Genomic DNA, 23,961 nt, shown 5'->3' on the forward strand with positions numbered 1-23,961 from the left:
GGGCCATATTGAATAATGAATGTTTTGAATTTTCTCCAAAAGTAAAGTAGTTGCAAACTCATCCTTTTAGAAACTTGTTTGGGCTGTTGAGAGGAGTAAAAAACCATCAAAAATTTCAATCCTGCATGATTCTACCAAGAAATGTGATTCTTCATTCAAAACCTGATTTTTGCTATTGGGCTCTATTGAATAATGAATGTTTTGAATTTTCTCCAAAAGTAAAGTAGTTGCAAACTCATGCTTTTAGAGACTTGTTTGGGCTCATGAGAGGAGTAGAAAAACATCAAAAATTTCAGTCCTGCATGATTCTACCAAGAAATGTGTGTTCATTGAAACCACTGGTTTTTGATAGTTTGGACCTTATTGAATAATGAATGTTTTGAATTTTCTCCAAAAGTAAAGTAGTTGCAAACTCATCCTTTTAGAAACTTGTTTGGGCTGTTGAGAGGAGTAAAAAACCATCAAAAATTTCAATCCTGCATGATTCTACCAAGAAATGTGATTCTTCATTCAAAACGCTGGTTTTTGCTATTGGGCTCTATTGAATAATAAATGTTTTGAATTTTCTCCAAAAGTAAAGTAGTTGCAAACTCATCCTTTTAGAGTCTTGTTTGAGCTCATGAGAGGAGTAGGAAAACATCAAAAATTTCAGTCCTGCACGATTCTACCAAGAAATGTGAGTGTTCATTCAAACCGCTGGTTTTTGATATTTTGGGCCCTATTGAATAATGAATGTTTTGACTTTTCTCCAAAAGTAAAGTAGTTGCAAACTCATCCTTTTAGAAACTTGTTTGTTCTCATGAGAGGAGTAGAAAAATATCAAAAATTTCAGTCCTGCACGATTCTACCAAGAAATGTGTGTTCATTCAAACCGCTTGTTTTTGATATTTTGGGCCCTACTGAATAATGAATGTTTTGAATTTTCTCCAAAAGTAAAGTAGTTGCAAACTCATCCTTTTAGAAACTTGTTTGGGCTGTTGAGAGGAGTAAAAAACCATCAAAAATTTCAATCCTGCATGATTCTACCAAGAAATGTGATTCTTCATTCAAAACCTGATTTTTGCTATTGGTCTCTATTGAATAATGAATGTTTTGAATTTTCTCCAAAAGTAAAGTAGTTGCAAACTCATCCTTTTAGAGACTTGTTTGGGTTCATGAGAGGAGTAGAAAAACATCAAAAATTTCAGTCCGGCATGATTCTACTAAGAAATGTGTGTTCATTGAAACCGCTGGTTTTTGATAGTTTGGGCCCTATTGAATAATGAATGTTTTGAGTTTTCTCCAAAAGTAAAGTAGTTGCAAACTCATCCTTTTAGAAACTTGTTTGGGCTGTTGAGAGGAGTAAAAAACCATCAAAAATTTCAATCCTGCATGATTCTTCCAAGAAATGTGATACTTCATTTAAAACGCTGGTTTTTGCTATTGGGCTCTATTGAATAATGAATGTTTTGAATTTTCTCCAAAAGTAAAGTAGTTGCAAACTCATGCTTTTAGAGACTTGTTTGGGCTCATGAGAGGAGTAGAAAAACATCAAAAATTTCAGTCCTGCATGATTCTACCAAGAAATGTGTGTTCATTCAAACCGCTGGTTTTTGATATTTTAGGCCCTATTGAATAATGAATGTTTTGAATTTTCTCCAAAAGTAAAGTAGTTGCAAACTCATCCTTTTAGAAACTTGTTTGGGCTGTTGAGAGGAATAAAAAACCATCAAAAATTTCAATCCTGCATGATTCTACCAAGAAATGTGATTCTTCATTCAAAACGCTGGTTTTTGCTATTGGGCTCTATTGAATAATGAATGTTTTGAATTTTCTCCAAAAGTAAAGTAGTTGCAAACTCATCCTTTTAGAGTCTTGTTTGTGCTCATGAGAGGAGTAGAAAAACATTAAAAATTTCAGTCCTGCACGATTCTACCAAGAAATGTGAGTGTTCATTCAAACCGCTGTTTTTTGATATTTTGGGCCCTATTGAATAATGAATGTTTTGAATTTTCTCCAAAAGTAAAGTAGTTGCAAACTCATCCTTTTAGAAACTTGTTTGGGCTGTTGAGAGGAGTAAAAAACCATCAAAAATTTCAATCCTGCATGATTCTACCAAGAAATGTGATTCTTCATTCAAAACCTGATTTTTGCTATTGGGCTCTTTGAATAATGAATGTTTTGAATTTTCTCCAAAAGTAAAGTAGTTGCAAACTCATGCTTTTAGAGACTTGTTTGGGCTCATGAGAGGAGTAGAAAAACATCAAAAATTTCAGTCCTGCATGATTCTACCAAGAAATGTGTGTTCATTGAAACCGCTGGTTTTTGATAGTTTGGGCCCTATTGAATAATGAATGTTTTGAATTTTCTCCAAAAGTAAAGTAGTTGCAAACATCCTTTTAGAAACTTGTTTGGGCTGTTGAGAGGAGTAAAAAACCATCAAAAATTTCAATCCTGCATGATTCTACCAAGAAATGTGATTCTTCATTCAAAACGCTGGTTTTTGCTGTTGGGCTCTATTGAATAATGAATGTTTTGAATTTTCTCCAAAAGTAAAGTAGTTGCAAACTCATCCTTTTAGAGACTTGTTTGGGCTCATGAGAGGAGTAGAAAAACATCAAAAATTTCAGTCCTGCACGATTCTACCAAGAAATGTGTGTTCATTCAAACCGCTGGTTTTTGATATTTAGGGCCCTATTGAATAAGGAATATTTTGAATTTTCTCCAAAAGTAAAGTAGTTGCAAACTCATCCTTTTAGAAACTTGTTTGGGCTGTTGAGAGGAGTAAAAAACCATCAAAAATTTCAATCCTGCATGATTCTACCAAGAAATGTGATTCTTCATTCAAAACCTGATTTTTGCTATTGGGCTCTATTGAATAATGAATGTTTTGAATTTTCTCCAAAAGTAAAGTAGTTGCAAACTCATCCTTTTAGAGACTTGTTTGGGCTCATGAGAGGAGTAGAAAAACATCAAAAATTTCAGTCCTGCATGATTCTACCAAGAAATGTGTGATCATTCAAATCGCTGGTTTTTAATAGTTTGGGCCCTATTGAATAATGAATGTTTTGAATTTTCTCCAAAAGTAAAGTAGTTCAAACTCATCCTTTTAGAAACTTGTTTCGGCTGTTGAGAGGAGTAAAAAAACATCAAAAATTTCAATCCTGCATGATTCTACCAAGAAATGTGATTCTTCATTCAAAACGCTGGTTTTTGCTATTGGGCTCTATTGAATAATGAATGTTTTGAATTTTCTCCAAAAGTAAAGTAGTTGCAAACTCATCCTTTTAGAGACTTGTTTGGGCTCATGAGAGGAGTAGAAAAACATCAAAAATTTCAGTCCTGCATGATTCTACCAAGAAATGTGTGTTCATTCAAACCGCTGGTTTTTGATATTTTGGGCCCTATTGAATAATGAATGTTTTGAATTTTCTCCAAAAGTAAAGTAGTTGCAAACTCATCCTTTTAGAAACTTGTTTGGGCTGTTGAGAGGAGTAAAAAACCATCAAAAATTTCAATCCTGCATGATTCTACCAAGAAATGTGATTCTTCATTCAAAACCTGATTTTTGCTATTGGGCTCTATTGAATAATGAATGTTTTGAATTTTCTCCAAAAGTAAAGTAGTTGCAAACTCATGCTTTTAGAGACTTGTTTGGGCTCATGAGAGGAGTAGAAAAACATCAAAAATTTCAGTCCTGCATGATTCTACCAAGAAATGTGTGTTCATTCAAACCGCTGGTTTTTGATATTTTGGGCCCTATTGAATAATGAATGTTTTGAATTTTCTCCAAAAGTAAAGTAGTTGCAAACTCATCCTTTTAGAAACTTGTTTGGGCTGTTGAGAGGAGTAAAAAACCATCAAAAATTTCAATCCTGCATGATTCTACCAAGAAATGTGATTCTTCATTCAAAACGCTGGTTTTTGCTATTGGGCTCTATTGAATAATGAATGTTTTGAATTTTCTCCAAAAGTAAAGTAGTTGCAAACTCATCCTTTTAGAGTCTTGTTTGGGCTCATGAGAGGAGTAGAAAAACATTAAAAATTTCAGTCCTGCTCGATTCTACCAAGAAATGAGTGTTCATTCAAACCGCTGGTTTTTGATAGTTTGGGCCCTATTGAATAATGAATGTTTTGAATTTTCTCCAAAAGTAAAGTAGTTGCAAACTCATCCTTTTAGAAACTTGTTTGGGCTGTTGAGAGGAGTAAAAAACCATCAAAAATTTCAATCCTGCATGATTCTACCAAGAAATGTGATTCTTCATTCAAAACCTGATTTTTGCTATTGGGCTCTATTGAATAATGAATGTTTTGAATTTTCTCCAAAAGTAAAGTAGTTGCAAACTCATCCTTTTAGAAACTTGTTTGGGCTGTTGAGAGGAGTAAAAAACCATCAAAAATTTCAATCCTGCATGATTCTACCAAGAAATGTGATTCTTCATTCAAAACCTGATTTTTGCTATTGGGCTCTATTGAATAATGAATGTTTTGAATTTTCAACAAAAGTAAAGTAGTTGCAAACTCATCCTTTTAGAGACTTGTTTGGGCTCATGAGAGGAGTAGAAAAACATCAAAAATTTCAGTCCTGCACGATTCTACCAAGAAATGTGTGTTCATTCAAACCGCTGGTTTTTGATATTTTGGGCCCTATTGAATAAGGAATGTTTTGAATTTTCTCCAAAAGTAAAGTAGTTGCAAACTCATCCTTTTAGAAACTTGTTTGGGCTGTTGAGAGGAGTAAAAAACCATCAAAAATTTCAAACCTGCATGATTCTACCAAGAAATGTGATACTTCATTCAAAACGCTGGTTTTTGCTATTGGGCTCTATTGAATAATGAATGTTTTGAATTTTCTCCAAAAGTAAAGTAGTTGCAAACTCATGCTTTTAGAGACTTGTTTGGGCTCATGAGAGGAGTAGAAAAACATCAAAAATTTCAGTCCTGCACGATTCTACGAAGAAATGTGTGTTCATTCAAACCGCTGGTTTTTGATAGTTTGGGCCCTATTGAATAATGAATGTTTTGAATTTTCTCCAAAAGTAAAGTAGTTGCAAACTCATCCTTTTAGAAACTTGTTTGGGCTGTTGAGAGGAGTAAAAAACCATCAAAAATTTCAATCCTGCATGATTCTACCAAGAAATGTGATTCTTCATTCAAAACCTGATTTTTGCTATTGGGCTCTATTGAATAATGAATGTTTTGAATTTTCTCCAAAAGTAAAGTAGTTGCAAACTCATCCTTTTAGAGACTTGTTTGTTCTCATGAGAGGAGTAGAAAAATATCAAAAATTTCAGTCCTGCACGATTCTACCAAGAAATGTGTGTTCATTCAAACCGCTTGTTTTTGATATTTTGGGCCCTATTGAATAATGAATGTTTTGAATTTTCTCCAAAAGTAAAGTAGTTGCAAACTCATCCTTTTAGAAACTTGTTTGGGCTGTTGAGAGGAGTAAAAAACCATCAAAAATTTCAATCCTGCATGATTCTACCAAGAAATGTGATTCTTCATTCAAAACCTGATTTTTGCTATTGGGCTCTATTGAATAATGAATGTTTTGAATTTTTTCCAAAAGTAAAGTAGTTGCAAACTCATCCTTTTAGAGAATTGTTTGGGCTCATGAGAGGAGTAGAAAAACATCAAAAATTTCAGTCCTGCATGATTCTACCAAGAAATGTGTGTTCATTCAAACCGCTGGTTTTTGATATTTTGGGCCCTATTGAATAATGAATGTTTTGAATTTTCTCCAAAAGTAAAGTAGTTGCAAACTCATCCTTTTAGAAACTTGTTTGGGCTGTTGAGAGGAGTAAAAAAACATCAAAAATTTCAATCCTGCATGATTCTACCAAGAAATGTGATTCTTCATTCAAAACGCTGGTTTTTGCTATTGGGCTCTATTGAATAATGAATGTTTTGAATTTTCTCCAAAAGTAAAGTAGTTGCAAACTCATCCTTTTAGAGAATTGTTTGGGCTCATGAGAGGAGTAGAAAAACATCAAAAATTTCAGTCCTGCATGATTCTACCAAGAAATGTGTGTTCATTCAAACCGCTGGTTTTTGATATTTTGGGCCCTATTGAATAATGAATGTTTTGAATTTTCTCCAAAAGTAAAGTAGTTGCAAACTCATCCTTTTAGAAATTTGTTTGGGCTGTTGAGAGGAGTAAAAAACCATCAAAAATTTCAATCCTGCATGATTCTACCAAGAAATGTGATTCTTCATTCAAAACCTGATTTTTGCTATTGGGCTCTATTGAATAATGAATGTTTTGAATTTTCTCCAAAAGTAAAGTAGTTGCAAACTCATCCTTTTAGAGACTTGTTTGGGCTCATGAGAGGAGTAGAAAAACATCAAAAATTTCAGTCCTGCACGATTCTACCAAGAAATGTGTGTTCATTCAAACCGCTGGTTTTTGATATTTTGGGCCCTATTGAATAATGAATGTTTTGAATTTTCTCCAAAAGTAAAGTAGTTGCAAACTCATCCTTTTAGAACCTTGTTTGGGCTGTTGAGAGGAGTAAAAAACCATCAAAAATTTCAATCCTGCATGATTCTACCAAGAAATGTGATTCTTCATTCAAAACCTGATTTTTGCTATTGGGCTCTATTGAATAATGAATGTTTTGAATTTTCTCCAAAAGTAAAGTAGTTGCAAACTCATCCTTTTAGAGACTTGTTTGGGCTCATGAGAGGAGTAGAAAAACATCAAAAATTTCAGTCCTGCATGATTCTACCAAGAAATGTGTGATCATTCAAATCGCTGGTTTTTAATAGTTTGGGCCCTATTGAATAATGAATGTTTTGAATTTTCTCCAAAAGTAAAGTAGTTGCAAACTCATCCTTTTAGAAACTTGTTTCGGCTGTTGAGAGGAGTAAAAAAACATCAAAAATTTCAATCCTGCATGATTCTACCAAGAAATGTGATTCTTCATTCAAAACGCTGGTTTTTGCTATTGGGCTCTATTGAATAATGAATGTTTTGAATTTTCTCCAAAAGTAAAGTAGTTGCAAACTCATCCTTTTAGAGACTTGTTTGGGCTCATGAGAGGAGTAGAAAAACATCAAAAATTTCAGTCCTGCATGATTCTACCAAGAAATGTGTGTTCATTCAAACCGCTGGTTTTTGATATTTTGGGCCCTATTGAATAATGAATGTTTTGAATTTTCTCCAAAAGTAAAGTAGTTGCAAACTCATCCTTTTAGAAACTTGTTTGGGCTGTTGAGAGGAGTAAAAAACCATCAAAAATTTCAATCCTGCATGATTCTACCAAGAAATGTGATTCTTCATTCAAAACCTGATTTTTGCTATTGGGCTCTATTGAATAATGAATGTTTTGAATTTTCTCCAAAAGTAAAGTAGTTGCAAACTCATGCTTTTAGAGACTTGTTTGTGCTCATGAGAGGAGTAGAAAAACATCAAAAATTTCAGTCCTGCATGATTCTACCAAGAAATGTGTGTTCATTCAAACCGCTGGTTTTTGATATTTTGGGCCCTATTGAATAATGAATGTTTTGAATTTTCTCCAAAAGTAAAGTAGTTGCAAACTCATCCTTTTAGAAACTTGTTTGGGCTGTTGAGAGGAGTAAAAAACCATCAAAAATTTCAAACCTGCATGATTCTACCAAGAAATGTGATACTTCATTCAAAACGCTGGTTTTTGCTATTGGGCTCTATTGAATAATGAATGTTTTGAATTTTCTCCAAAAGTAAAGTAGTTGCAAACTCATGCTTTTAGAGACTTGTTTGGGCTCATGAGAGGAGTAGAAAAACATCAAAAATTTCAGTCCTGCATGATTCTACCAAGAAATGTGTGTTCATTCAAACCGCTTGTTTTTGATATTTTGGGCCCTATTGAATAATGAATGTTTTGAATTTTCTCCAAAAGTAAAGTAGTTGCAAACTCATCCTTTTAGAAACTTGTTTGGGCTGTTGAGAGGAGTAAAAAACCATCAAAAATTTCAATCCTGCATGATTCTACCAAGAAATGTGATTCTTCATTCAAAACCTGATTTTTGCTATTGGGCTCTATTGAATAATGAATGTTTTGAATTTTTTCCAAAAGTAAAGTAGTTGCAAACTCATGCTTTTAGAGACTTGTTTGGGCTCATGAGAGGAGTAGAAAAACATCAAAAATTTCAGTCCTGCATGATTCTACCAAGAAATGTGTGTTCATTGAAACCGCTGGTTTTTGATAGTTTGGGCCCTATTGAATAATGAATGTTTTGAGTTTTCTCCAAAAGTAAAGTAGTTGCAAACTCATCCTTTTAGAAACTTGTTTGGGCTGTTGAGAGGAGTAAAAAACCATCAAAAATTTTAATCCTGCATGATTCTACCAAGAAATGTGATACTTCATTCAAAACGCTGGTTTTTGCTATTGGGCTCTATTGAATAATGAATGTTTTGAATTTTCTCCAAAAGTAAAGTAGTTGCAAACTAATGCTTTTAGAGACTTGTTTGGGCTCATGAGAGGAGTAGAAAAACATCAAAAATTTCAGTCCTGCACGATTCTACCAAGAAATGTGTGTTCATTCAAACCACTGGTTTTTGATATTTTGGGCCCTATTGAATAAGGAATATTTTGAATTTTCTCCAAAAGTAAAGTAGTTGCAAACTCATCCTTTTAGAAACTTGTTTGGGCTGTTGAGAGGAGTAAAAAAACATCAAAAATTTCAATCCTGCATGATTCTACCAAGAAATGTGATTCTTCATTCAAAACGCTGGTTTTTGCTATTGGGCTCTATTGAATAATGAATGTTTTGAATTTTCTCCAAAAGTAAAGTAGTTGCAAACTTATCCTTTTAGAGAATTGTTTGGGCTCATGAGAGGAGTAGAAAAACATCAAAAATTTCAGTCCTGCATGATTCTACCAAGAAATGTGTGTTCATTCAAACCGCTGGTTTTTGATATTTTGGGCCCTATTGAATAATGAATGTTTTGAATTTTCTCCAAAAGTAAAGTAGTTGCAAACTCATCCTTTTAGAAATTTGTTTGGGCTGTTGAGAGGAGTAAAAAACCATCAAAAATTTCAATCCTGCATGATTCTACCAAGAAATGTGATTCTTCATTCAAAACCTGATTTTTGCTATTGGGCTCTATTGAATAATGAATGTTTTGAATTTTCTCCAAAAGTAAAGTAGTTGCAAACTCATCCTTTTAGAGACTTGTTTGGGCTCATGAGAGGAGTAGAAAAACATCAAAAATTTCAGTCCTGCACGATTCTACCAAGAAATGTGTGTTCATTCAAACCGCTGGTTTTTGATATTTTGGGCCCTATTGAATAATGAATGTTTTGAATTTTCTCCAAAAGTAGTTGCAAACTCATCCTTTTAGAAACTTGTTTGGGCTGTTGAGAGGAGTAAAAAACCATCAAAAATTTCAATCCTGCATGATTCTACCAAGAAATGTGATTCTTCATTCAAAACGCTGGTTTTTGCTATTGGGCTCTATTGAATAATGAATGTTTTGAATTTTCTCCAAAAGTAAAGTAGTTGCAAACTCATCCTTTTAAAGTCTTGTTTGGGCTCATGAGAGGAGTAGAAAAACATTAAAAATTTCAGTCCTGCTCGATTCTACCAAGAAATGTGTGTTCATTCAAACCGCTGGTTTTTGATAGTTTGGGCCCTATTGAATAATGAATGTTTTGAATTTTCTCCAAAAGTAAAGTAGTTGCAAACTCATCCTTTTAGAAACTTGTTTGGGCTGTTGAGAGGAGTAAAAAACCATCAAAAATTTCAATCCTGCATGATTCTACCAAGAAATGTGATTCTTCATTCAAAACCTGATTTTTGCTATTGGGCTCTATTGAATAATGAATGTTTTGAATTTTCAACAAAAGTAAAGTAGTTGCAAACTCATCCTTTTAGAGACTTGTTTGGGCTCATGAGAGGAGTAGAAAAACATCAAAAATTTCAGTCCTGCACGATTCTACCAAGAAATGTGTGTTCATTCAAACCGCTGGTTTTTGATATTTTGGGCCCTATTGAATAAGGAATGTTTTGAATTTTCTCCAAAAGTAAAGTAGTTGCAAACTCATCCTTTTAGAAACTTGTTTGGGCTGTTGAGAGGAGTAAAAAACCATCAAAAATTTCAATCCTGCATGATTCTACCAAGAAATGTGATTCTTCATTCAAAACCTGATTTTTGCTATTGGGCTCTATTGAATAATGAATGTTTTGAATTTTCTCCAAAAGTAAAGTAGTTGCAAACTCATCCTTTTAGAAACTTGTTTGGGCTGTTGAGAGGAGTAAAAAACCATCAAAAATTTCAATCCTGCATGATTCTACCAAGAAATGTGATTCTTCATTCAAAACCTGATTTTTGCTATTGGGCTCTATTGAATAATGAATGTTTTGAATTTTCAACAAAAGTAAAGTAGTTGCAAACTCATCCTTTTAGAGACTTGTTTGGGCTCATGAGAGGAGTAGAAAAACATCAAAAATTTCAGTCCTGCACGATTCTACCAAGAAATGTGTGTTCATTCAAACCGCTGGTTTTTGATATTTTGGGCCCTATTGAATAAGGAATGTTTTGAATTTTCTCCAAAAGTAAAGTAGTTGCAAACTCATCCTTTTAGAAACTTGTTTGGGCTGTTGAGAGGAGTAAAAAACCATCAAAAATTTCAAACCTGCATGATTCTACCAAGAAATGTGATACTTCATTCAAAACGCTGGTTTTTGCTATTGGGCTCTATTGAATAATGAATGTTTTGAATTTTCTCCAAAAGTAAAGTAGTTGCAAACTCATGCTTTTAGAGACTTGTTTGGGCTCATGAGAGGAGTAGAAAAACATCAAAAATTTCAGTCCTGCACGATTCTACGAAGAAATGTGTGTTCATTCAAACCGCTGGTTTTTGATAGTTTGGGCCCTATTGAATAATGAATGTTTTGAATTTTCTCCAAAAGTAAAGTAGTTGCAAACTCATCCTTTTAGAAACTTGTTTGGGCTGTTGAGAGGAGTAAAAAACCATCAAAAATTTCAATCCTGCATGATTCTACCAAGAAATGTGATTCTTCATTCAAAACCTGATTTTTGCTATTGGGCTCTATTGAATAATGAATGTTTTGAATTTTCTCCAAAAGTAAAGTAGTTGCAAACTCATCCTTTTAGAGACTTGTTTGTTCTCATGAGAGGAGTAGAAAAATATCAAAAATTTCAGTCCTGCACGATTCTACCAAGAAATGTGTGTTCATTCAAACCGCTTGTTTTTGATATTTTGGGCCCTATTGAATAATGAATGTTTTGAATTTTCTCCAAAAGTAAAGTAGTTGCAAACTCATCCTTTTAGAAACTTGTTTGGGCTGTTGAGAGGAGTAAAAAACCATCAAAAATTTCAATCCTGCATGATTCTACCAAGAAATGTGATTCTTCATTCAAAACCTGATTTTTGCTATTGGGCTCTATTGAATAATGAATGTTTTGAATTTTTTCCAAAAGTAAAGTAGTTGCAAACTCATCCTTTTAGAGAATTGTTTGGGCTCATGAGAGGAGTAGAAAAACATCAAAAATTTCAGTCCTGCATGATTCTACCAAGAAATGTGTGTTCATTCAAACCGCTGGTTTTTGATATTTTGGGCCCTATTGAATAATGAATGTTTTGAATTTTCTCCAAAAGTAAAGTAGTTGCAAACTCATCCTTTTAGAAACTTGTTTGGGCTGTTGAGAGGAGTAAAAAAACATCAAAAATTTCAATCCTGCATGATTCTACCAAGAAATGTGATTCTTCATTCAAAACGCTGGTTTTTGCTATTGGGCTCTATTGAATAATGAATGTTTTGAATTTTCTCCAAAAGTAAAGTAGTTGCAAACTCATCCTTTTAGAGAATTGTTTGGGCTCATGAGAGGAGTAGAAAAACATCAAAAATTTCAGTCCTGCATGATTCTACCAAGAAATGTGTGTTCATTCAAACCGCTGGTTTTTGATATTTTGGGCCCTATTGAATAATGAATGTTTTGAATTTTCTCCAAAAGTAAAGTAGTTGCAAACTCATCCTTTTAGAAATTTGTTTGGGCTGTTGAGAGGAGTAAAAAACCATCAAAAATTTCAATCCTGCATGATTCTACCAAGAAATGTGATTCTTCATTCAAAACCTGATTTTTGCTATTGGGCTCTATTGAATAATGAATGTTTTGAATTTTCTCCAAAAGTAAAGTAGTTGCAAACTCATCCTTTTAGAGACTTGTTTGGGCTCATGAGAGGAGTAGAAAAACATCAAAAATTTCAGTCCTGCACGATTCTACCAAGAAATGTGTGTTCATTCAAACCGCTGGTTTTTGATATTTTGGGCCCTATTGAATAATGAATGTTTTGAATTTTCTCCAAAAGTAAAGTAGTTGCAAACTCATCCTTTTAGAACCTTGTTTGGGCTGTTGAGAGGAGTAAAAAACCATCAAAAATTTCAATCCTGCATGATTCTACCAAGAAATGTGATTCTTCATTCAAAACCTGATTTTTGCTATTGGGCTCTATTGAATAATGAATGTTTTGAATTTTCTCCAAAAGTAAAGTAGTTGCAAACTCATCCTTTTAGAGACTTGTTTGGGCTCATGAGAGGAGTAGAAAAACATCAAAAATTTCAGTCCTGCATGATTCTACCAAGAAATGTGTGATCATTCAAATCGCTGGTTTTTAATAGTTTGGGCCCTATTGAATAATGAATGTTTTGAATTTTCTCCAAAAGTAAAGTAGTTGCAAACTCATCCTTTTAGAAACTTGTTTCGGCTGTTGAGAGGAGTAAAAAAACATCAAAAATTTCAATCCTGCATGATTCTACCAAGAAATGTGATTCTTCATTCAAAACGCTGGTTTTTGCTATTGGGCTCTATTGAATAATGAATGTTTTGAATTTTCTCCAAAAGTAAAGTAGTTGCAAACTCATCCTTTTAGAGACTTGTTTGGGCTCATGAGAGGAGTAGAAAAACATCAAAAATTTCAGTCCTGCATGATTCTACCAAGAAATGTGTGTTCATTCAAACCGCTGGTTTTTGATATTTTGGGCCCTATTGAATAATGAATGTTTTGAATTTTCTCCAAAAGTAAAGTAGTTGCAAACTCATCCTTTTAGAAACTTGTTTGGGCTGTTGAGAGGAGTAAAAAACCATCAAAAATTTCAATCCTGCATGATTCTACCAAGAAATGTGATTCTTCATTCAAAACCTGATTTTTGCTATTGGGCTCTATTGAATAATGAATGTTTTGAATTTTCTCCAAAAGTAAAGTAGTTGCAAACTCATGCTTTTAGAGACTTGTTTGTGCTCATGAGAGGAGTAGAAAAACATCAAAAATTTCAGTCCTGCATGATTCTACCAAGAAATGTGTGTTCATTCAAACCGCTGGTTTTTGATATTTTGGGCCCTATTGAATAATGAATGTTTTGAATTTTCTCCAAAAGTAAAGTAGTTGCAAACTCATCCTTTTAGAAACTTGTTTGGGCTGTTGAGAGGAGTAAAAAACCATCAAAAATTTCAAACCTGCATGATTCTACCAAGAAATGTGATACTTCATTCAAAACGCTGGTTTTTGCTATTGGGCTCTATTGAATAATGAATGTTTTGAATTTTCTCCAAAAGTAAAGTAGTTGCAAACTCATGCTTTTAGAGACTTGTTTGGGCTCATGAGAGGAGTAGAAAAACATCAAAAATTTCAGTCCTGCATGATTCTACCAAGAAATGTGTGTTCATTCAAACCGCTTGTTTTTGATATTTTGGGCCCTATTGAATAATGAATGTTTTGAATTTTCTCCAAAAGTAAAGTAGTTGCAAACTCATCCTTTTAGAAACTTGTTTGGGCTGTTGAGAGGAGTAAAAAACCATCAAAAATTTCAATCCTGCATGATTCTACCAAGAAATGTGATTCTTCATTCAAAACCTGATTTTTGCTATTGGGCTCTATTGAATAATGAATGTTTTGAATTTTTTCCAAAAGTAAAGTAGTTGCAAACTCATGCTTTTAGAGACTTGTTTGGGCTCATGAGAGGAGTAGAAAAACATCAAAAATTTCAGTCCTGCATGATTCTACCAAGAAATGTGTGTTCATTGAAACCGCTGGTTTTTGATAGTTTGGGCCCTATTGAATAATGAATGTTTTGAGTTTTCTCCAAAAGTAAAGTAGTTGCAAACTCATCCTTTTAGAAACTTGTTTGGGCTGTTGAGAGGAGTAAAAAACCATCAAAAATTTTAATCCTGCATGATTCTACCAAGAAATGTGATACTTCATTCAAAACGCTGGTTTTTGCTATTGGGCTCTATTGAATAATGAATGTTTTGAATTTTCTCCAAAAGTAAAGTAGTTGCAAACTAATGCTTTTAGAGACTTGTTTGGGCTCATGAGAGGAGTAGAAAAACATCAAAAATTTCAGTCCTGCACGATTCTACCAAGAAATGTGTGTTCATTCAAACCACTGGTTTTTGATATTTTGGGCCCTATTGAATAAGGAATATTTTGAATTTTCTCCAAAAGTAAAGTAGTTGCAAACTCATCCTTTTAGAAACTTGTTTGGGCTGTTGAGAGGAGTAAAAAAACATCAAAAATTTCAATCCTGCATGATTCTACCAAGAAATGTGATTCTTCATTCAAAACGCTGGTTTTTGCTATTGGGCTCTATTGAATAATGAATGTTTTGAATTTTCTCCAAAAGTAAAGTAGTTGCAAACTTATCCTTTTAGAGAATTGTTTGGGCTCATGAGAGGAGTAGAAAAACATCAAAAATTTCAGTCCTGCATGATTCTACCAAGAAATGTGTGTTCATTCAAACCGCTGGTTTTTGATATTTTGGGCCCTATTGAATAATGAATGTTTTGAATTTTCTCCAAAAGTAAAGTAGTTGCAAACTCATCCTTTTAGAAATTTGTTTGGGCTGTTGAGAGGAGTAAAAAACCATCAAAAATTTCAATCCTGCATGATTCTACCAAGAAATGTGATTCTTCATTCAAAACCTGATTTTTGCTATTGGGCTCTATTGAATAATGAATGTTTTGAATTTTCTCCAAAAGTAAAGTAGTTGCAAACTCATCCTTTTAGAGACTTGTTTGGGCTCATGAGAGGAGTAGAAAAACATCAAAAATTTCAGTCCTGCACGATTCTACCAAGAAATGTGTGTTCATTCAAACCGCTGGTTTTTGATATTTTGGGCCCTATTGAATAATGAATGTTTTGAATTTTCTCCAAAAGTAGTTGCAAACTCATCCTTTTAGAAACTTGTTTGGGCTGTTGAGAGGAGTAAAAAACCATCAAAAATTTCAATCCTGCATGATTCTACCAAGAAATGTGATTCTTCATTCAAAACGCTGGTTTTTGCTATTGGGCTCTATTGAATAATGAATGTTTTGAATTTTCTCCAAAAGTAAAGTAGTTGCAAACTCATCCTTTTAAAGTCTTGTTTGGGCTCATGAGAGGAGTAGAAAAACATTAAAAATTTCAGTCCTGCTCGATTCTACCAAGAAATGTGTGTTCATTCAAACCGCTGGTTTTTGATAGTTTGGGCCCTATTGAATAATGAATGTTTTGAATTTTCTCCAAAAGTAAAGTAGTTGCAAACTCATCCTTTTAGAAACTTGTTTGGGCTGTTGAGAGGAGTAAAAAACCATCAAAAATTTCAATCCTGCATGATTCTACCAAGAAATGTGATTCTTCATTCAAAACCTGATTTTTGCTATTGGGCTCTATTGAATAATGAATGTTTTGAATTTTCAACAAAAGTAAAGTAGTTGCAAACTCATCCTTTTAGAGACTTGTTTGGGCTCATGAGAGGAGTAGAAAAACATCAAAAATTTCAGTCCTGCACGATTCTACCAAGAAATGTGTGTTCATTCAAACCGCTGGTTTTTGATATTTTGGGCCCTATTGAATAAGGAATGTTTTGAATTTTCTCCAAAAGTAAAGTAGTTGCAAACTCATCCTTTTAGAAACTTGTTTGGGCTGTTGAGAGGAGTAAAAAACCATCAAAAATTTCAATCCTGCATGATTCTACCAAGAAATGTGATTCTTCATTCAAAACCTGATTTTTGCTATTGGGCTCTATTGAATAATGAATGTTTTGAATTTTCTCCAAAAGTAAAGTAGTTGCAAACTCATCCTTTTAGAGACTTGTTTGTTCTCATGAGAGGAGTAGAAAAATATCAAAAATTTCAGTCCTGCACGATTCTACCAAGAAATGTGTGTTCATTCAAACCGCTTGTTTTTGATATTTTGGGCCCTATTGAATAATGAATGTTTTGAATTTTCTCCAAAAGTAAAGTAGTTGCAAACTCATCCTTTTAGAAACTTGTTTGGGCTGTTGAGAGGAGTAAAAAACCATCAAAAATTTCAATCCTGCATGATTCTACCAAGAAATGTGATTCTTCATTCAAAACCTGATTTTTGCTATTGGGCTCTATTGAATAATGAATGTTTTGAATTTTCTCCAAAAGTAAAGTAGTTGCAAACTCATCCTTTTAGAGACTTGTTTGGGCTCATGAGAGGAGTAGAAAAACATCAAAAATTTCAGTCCTGCATGATTCTACCAAGAAATGTGTGTTCATTGAAACCGCTGGTTTTTGATAGTTTGGGCCCTATTGAATAATGAATGTTTTGAGTTTTCTCCAAAAGTAAAGTAGTTGCAAACTCATCCTTTTAGAAACTTGTTTGGGCTGTTGAGAGGAGTAAAAAACCATCAAAAATTTCAATCCTGCATGATTCTACCAAGAAATGTGATACTTCATTCAAAACGCTGGTTTTTGCTATTGGGCTCTATTGAATAATGAATGTTTTGAATTTTCTCCAAAAGTAAAGTAGTTGCAAACTCATGCTTTTAGAGACTTGTTTGGGCTCATGAGAGGAGTAGAAAAACATCAAAAATTTCAGTCCTGCATGATTCTACCAAGAAATGTGTGTTCATTCATACCGCTGGTTTTTGATATTTTAGGCCCTATTGAATAATGAATGTTTTGAATTTTCTCCAAAAGTAAAGTAGTTGCAAACTCATCCTTTTAGAAACTTGTTTGGGCTGTTGAGAGGAGTAAAAAACCATCAAAAATTTCAATCCTGCATGATTCTACCAAGAAATGTGATTCTTCATTCAAAACCTGATTTTTGCTATTGGGCTCTTTGAATAATGAATGTTTTGAATTTTCTCCAAAAGTAAAGTAGTTGCAAACTCATGCTTTTAGAGACTTGTTTGGGCTCATGAGAGGAGTAGAAAAACATCAAAAATTTCAGTCCTGCATGATTCTACCAAGAAATGTGTGTTCATTGAAACCGCTGGTTTTTGATAGTTTGGGCCCTATTGAATAATGAATGTTTTGAATTTTCTCCAAAAGTAAAGTAGTTGCAAACATCCTTTTAGAAACTTGTTTGGGCTGTTGAGAGGAGTAAAAAACCATCAAAAATTTCAATCCTGCATGATTCTACCAAGAAATGTGATTCTTCATTCAAAACGCTGGTTTTTGCTGTTGGGCTCTATTGAATAATGAATGTTTTGAATTTTCAACAAAAGTAAAGTAGTTGCAAACTCATCCTTTTAGAGACTTGTTTGGGCTCATGAGAGGAGTAGAAAAACATCAAAAATTTCAGTCCTGCATGATTCTACCAAGAAATGTGTGTTCATTGAAACCGCTTGTTTTTGATAGTTTGGGCCCTATTGAATAATGAATGTTTTGAATTTTCTCCAAAAGTAAAGTAGTTGCAAACTCATCCTTTTAGAAACTTGTTTGGGCTGTTGAGAGGAGTAAAAAACCATCAAAAATTTCAATCCTGCATGATTCTACCAAGAAATGTGATTCTTCATTCAAAACCTGATTTTTGCTATTGGGCTCTATTGAATAATGAATGTTTTGAATTTTCAACAAAAGTAAAGTAGTTGCAAACTCATCCTTTTAGAGACTTGTTTGGGCTCATGAGAGGAGTAGAAAAACATCAAAAATTTCAGTCCTGCACGATTCTACCAAGAAATGTGTGTTCATTCAAACCGCTGGTTTTTGATATTTTGGGCCCTATTGAATAAGGAATGTTTTGAATTTTCTCCAAAAGTAAAGTAGTTGCAAACTCATCCTTTTAGAAACTTGTTTGGGCTGTTGAGAGGAGTAAAAAACCATCAAAAATTTCAATCCTGCATGATTCTACCAAGAAATGTGATTCTTCATTCAAAACCTGATTTTTGCTATTGGGCTCTATTGAATAATGAATGTTTTGAATTTTCTCCAAAAGTAAAGTAGTTGCAAACTCATCGTTTTAGAGACTTGTTTGTTCTCACGAGAGGAGTAGAAAAATATCAAAAATTTCAGTCCTGCACGATTCTACCAAGAAATGTGTGTTCATTCAAACCGCTTGTTTTTGATATTTTGGGCCCTATTGAATAATGAATGTTTTGAATTTTCTCCAAAAGTAAAGTAGTTGCAAACTCATTCTTTTAGAAACTTGTTTGGGCTGTTGAGAGGAGTAAAAAACCATCAAAAATTTCAATCCTGCATGATTCTACCAAGAAATGTGATTCTTCATTCAAAACCTGATTTTTGCTATTGGGCTCTATTGAATAATGAATGTTTTGAATTTTCTCCAAAAGTAAAGTAGTTGCAAACTCATCCTTTTAGAAACTTGTTTGGGCTGTTGAGAGGAGTAAAAAACCATCAAAAATTTCAATCCTGCATGATTCTACCAAGAAATGTGATTCTTCATTCAAAACCTGATTTTTGCTATTGGGCTCTATTGAATAATGAATGTTTTGAATTTTCAACAAAAGTAAAGTAGTTGCAAACTCATCCTTTTAGAGACTTGTTTGGGCTCATGAGAGGAGTAGAAAAACATCAAAAATTTCAGTCCTGCACGATTCTACCAAGAAATGTGTGTTCATTCAAACCGCTGGTTTTTGATATTTTGGGCCCTATTGAATAAGGAATGTTTTGAATTTTCTCCAAAAGTAAAGTAGTTGCAAACTCATCCTTTTAGAAACTTGTTTGGGCTGTTGAGAGGAGTAAAAAACCATCAAAAATTTCAATCCTGCATGATTCTACCAAGAAATGTGATTCTTCATTCAAAACCTGATTTTTGCTATTGGGCTCTATTGAATAATGAATGTTTTGAATTTTCTCCAAAAGTAAAGTAGTTGCAAACTCATCCTTTTAGAGACTTGTTTGTTCTCATGAGAGGAGTAGAAAAATATCAAAAATTTCAGTCCTGCACGATTCTACCAAGAAATGTGTGTTCATTCAAACCGCTTGTTTTTGATATTTTGGGCCCTATTGAATAATGAATGTTTTGAATTTTCTCCAAAAGTAAAGTAGTTGCAAACTCATCCTTTTAGAAACTTGTTTGGGCTGTTGAGAGGAGTAAAAAACCATCAAAAATTTCAATCCTGCATGATTCTACCAAGAAATGTGATTCTTCATTCAAAACCTGATTTTTGCTATTGGGCTCTATTGAATAATGAATGTTTTGAATTTTCTCCAAAAGTAAAGTAGTTGCAAACCCATCCTTTTAGAGACTTGTTTGGGCTCATGAGAGGAGTAGAAAAACATCAAAAATTTCAGTCCTGCATGATTCTACCAAGAAATGTGTGTTCATTGAAACCGCTGGTTTTTGATAGTTTGGGCCCTATTGAATAATGAATGTTTTGAGTTTTCTCCAAAAGTAAAGTAGTTGCAAACTCATCCTTTTAGAAACTTGTTTGGGCTGTTGAGAGGAGTAAAAAACCATCAAAAATTTCAATCCTGCATGATTCTACCAAGAAATGTGATACTTCATTCAAAACGCTGGTTTTTGCTATTGGGCTCTATTGAATAATGAATGTTTTGAATTTTCTCCAAAAGTAAAGTAGTTGCAAACTCATGCTTTTAGAGACTTGTTTGGGCTCATGAGAGGAGTAGAAAAACATCAAAAATTTCAGTCCTGCATGATTCTACCAAGAAATGTGTGTTCATTCATACCGCTGGTTTTTGATATTTTAGGCCCTATTGAATAATGAATGTTTTGAATTTTCTCCAAAAGTAAAGTAGTTGCAAACTCATCCTTTTAGAAACTTGTTTGGGCTGTTGAGAGGAGTAAAAAACCATCAAAAATTTCAATCCTGCATGATTCTACCAAGAAATGTGATTCTTCATTCAAAACCTGATTTTTGCTATTGGGCTCTTTGAATAATGAATGTTTTGAATTTTCTCCAAAAGTAAAGTAGTTGCAAACTCATGCTTTTAGAGACTTGTTTGGGCTCATGAGAGGAGTAGAAAAACATCAAAAATTTCAGTCCTGCATGATTCTACCAAGAAATGTGTGTTCATTGAAACCGCTGGTTTTTGATAGTTTGGGCCCTATTGAATAATGAATGTTTTGAATTTTCTCCAAAAGTAAAGTAGTTGCAAACATCCTTTTAGAAACTTGTTTGGGCTGTTGAGAGGAGTAAAAAACCATCAAAAATTTCAATCCTGCATGATTCTACCAAGAAATGTGATTCTTCATTCAAAACGCTGGTTTTTGCTGTTGGGCTCTATTGAATAATGAATGTTTTGAATTTTCAACAAAAGTAAAGTAGTTGCAAACTCATCCTTTTAGAGACTTGTTTGGGCTCATGAGAGGAGTAGAAAAACATCAAAAATTTCAGTCCTGCATGATTCTACCAAGAAATGTGTGTTCATTGAAACCGCTGGTTTTTGATAGTTTGGGCCCTATTGAATAATGAATGTTTTGAATTTTCTCCAAAAGTAAAGTAGTTGCAAACTCATCCTTTTAGAAACTTGTTTGGGCTGTTGAGAGGAGTAAAAAACCATCAAAAATTTCAATCCTGCATGATTCTACCAAGAAATGTGATTCTTCATTCAAAACCTGATTTTTGCTATTGGGCTCTATTGAATAATGAATGTTTTGAATTTTCAACAAAAGTAAAGTAGTTGCAAACTCATCCTTTTAGAGACTTGTTTGGGCTCATGAGAGGAGTAGAAAAACATCAAAAATTTCAGTCCTGCACGATTCTACCAAGAAATGTGTGTTCATTCAAACCGCTGGTTTTTGATATTTTGGGCCCTATTGAATAAGGAATGTTTTGAATTTTCTCCAAAAGTAAAGTAGTTGCAAACTCATCCTTTTAGAAACTTGTTTGGGCTGTTGAGAGGAGTAAAAAACCATCAAAAATTTCAATCCTGCATGATTCTACCAAGAAATGTGATTCTTCATTCAAAACCTGATTTTTGCTATTGGGCTCTATTGAATAATGAATGTTTTGAATTTTCTCCAAAAGTAAAGTAGTTGCAAACTCATCCTTTTAGAGACTTGTTTGTTGTCACGAGAGGAGTAGAAAAATATCAAAAATTTCAGTCCTGCACGATTCTACCAAGAAATGTGTGTTCATTCAAACCGCTTGTTTTTGATATTTTGGGCCCTATTGAATAATGAATGTTTTGAATTTTCTCCAAAAGTAAAGTAGTTGCAAACTCATTCTTTTAGAAACTTGTTTGGGCTGTTGAGAGGAGTAAAAAACCATCAAAAATTTCAATCCTGCATGATTCTACCAAGAAATGTGATTCTTCATTCAAAACCTGATTTTTGCTATTGGGCTCTATTGAATAATGAATGTTTTGAATTTTCTCCAAAAGTAAAGTAGTTGCAAACTCATCCTTTTAGAGACTTGTTTGGGCTCATGAGAGGAGTAGAAAAACATCAAAAATTTCAGTCCTGCATGATTCTACCAAGAAATGTGTGTTCATTGAAACCGCTGGTTTTTGATAGTTTGGGCCCTATTGAATAATGAATGTTTTGAGTTTTCTCCAAAAGTAAAGTAGTTGCAAACTCATCATTTTAGAAACTTGTTTGGGCTGTTGAGAGGAGTAAAAAACCATCAAAAATTTCAATCCTGCATGATTCTACCAAGAAATGTGATACTTCATTCAAAACGCTGGTTTTTGCTATTGGGCTCTATTGAATAATGAATGTTTTGAATTTTCTCCAAAAGTAAAGTAGTTGCAAACTCATGCTTTTAGAGACTTGTTTGGGCTCATGAGAGGAGTAGAAAAACATCAAAAATTTCAGTCCTGCATGATTCTACCAAGAAATGTGTGTTCATTCATACCGCTGGTTTTTGATATTTTAGGCCCTATTGAATAATGAATGTTTTGAATTTTCTCCAAAAGTAAAGTAGTTGCAAACTCATCCTTTTAGAAACTTGTTTGGGCTGTTGAGAGGAGTAAAAAACCATCAAAAATTTCAATCCTGCATGATTCTACCAAGAAATGTGATTCTTCATTCAAAACCTGATTTTTGCTATTGGGCTCTTTGAATAATGAATGTTTTGAATTTTCTCCAAAAGTAAAGTAGTTGCAAACTCATGCTTTTAGAGACTTGTTTGGGCTCATGAGAGGAGTAGAAAAACATCAAAAATTTCAGTCCTGCATGATTCTACCAAGAAATGTGTGTTCATTGAAACCGCTGGTTTTTGATAGTTTGGGCCCTATTGAATAATGAATGTTTTGAATTTTCTCCAAAAGTAAAGTAGTTGCAAACATCCTTTTAGAAACTTGTTTGGGCTGTTGAGAGGAGTAAAAAACCATCAAAAATTTCAATCCTGCATGATTCTACCAAGAAATGTGATTCTTCATTCAAAACGCTGGTTTTTGCTGTTGGGCTCTATTGAATAATGAATGTTTTGAATTTTCTCCAAAAGTAAAGTAGTTACAAACTCATCCTTTTAGAGACTTGTTTGGGCTCATGAGAGGAGTAGAAAAACATCAAAAATTTCAGTCCTGCACGATTCTACCAAGAAATGTGTGTTCATTCAAACCGCTGGTTTTTGATATTTTGGGCCCTATTGAATAAGGAATATTTTGAATTTTCTCCAAAAGTAAAGTAGTTGCAAACTCATCCTTTTAGAAACTTGTTTGGGCTGTTGAGAGGAGTAAAAAAACATCAAAAATTTCAATCCTGCATGATTCTACCAAGAAATGTGATTCTTCATTCAAAACGCTGGTTTTTGCTATTGGGCTCTATTGAATAATGAATGTTTTGAATTTTCTCCAAAAGTAAAGTAGTTGCAAACTCATGCTTTTAGAGACTTGTTTGGGCTCATGAGAGGAGTAGAAAAACATCAAAAATTTCAGTCCTGCATGATTCTACCAAGAAATGTGTGATCATTCAAATCGCTGGTTTTTGATAGTTTGGGCCCTATTGAATAATGAATGTTTTGAATTTTTTCCAAAAGTAAAGTAGTTGCAAACTCATCCTTTTAGAAACTTGTTTGGGCTGTTGAGAGGAGTAAAAAAAATCAAAAATTTCAATCCTGCATGATTCTACCAAGAAATATGATTCTTCATTCAAAACGCTGGTTTTTGCTATTGGGCTCTATTGAATAATGAATGTTTTGAATTTTCTCCAAAAGTAAAGTAGTTGCAAACTCATCCTTTTAGAGACTTGTTTGGGCTCATGAGAGGAGTAGAAAAACATCAAAAATTTCAGTCCTGCATGATTCTACCAAGAAATGTGTGTTCATTCAAACCGCTGGTTTTTGATATTTTGGGCCCTATTGAATGATGAATGTTTTGAATTTTCTCCAAAAGTAAAGTAGTTGCAAACTCATCCTTTTAGAAACTTGTTTGGGCTGTTGAGAGGAGTAAAAAACCATCAAAAATTTCAATCCTGCATGATTCTACCAAGAAATGTGATTCTTCATTCAAAACCTGATTTTTGCTATTGGGCTCTATTGAATAATGAATGTTTTGAATTTTCTCCAAAAGTAAAGTAGTTGCAAACTCATGCTTTTAGAGACTTGTTTGGGCTCATGAGAGGAGTAGAAAAACATCAAAAATTTCAGTCCTGCATGATTCTACCAAGAAATGTGTGTTCATTCAAACCGCTGGTTTTTGATATTTTGGGCCCTATTGAATAATGAATGTTTTGAATTTTCTCCAAAAGTAAAGTAGTTGCAAACTCATCCTTTTAGAAACTTGTTTCGGCTGTTGAGAGGAGTAAAAAACCATCAAAAATTTCAATCCTGCATGATTCTACCAAGAAATGTGATTCTTCATTCAAAACGCTGGTT

This window comes from Dendrobates tinctorius, unplaced genomic scaffold (genome assembly GCF_039654945.1).
Source record: "Dendrobates tinctorius isolate UK_male_01 unplaced genomic scaffold, ASM3965494v1 ptg000045l, whole genome shotgun sequence".
NCBI lineage: Eukaryota > Metazoa > Chordata > Amphibia > Anura > Dendrobatidae > Dendrobates > Dendrobates tinctorius.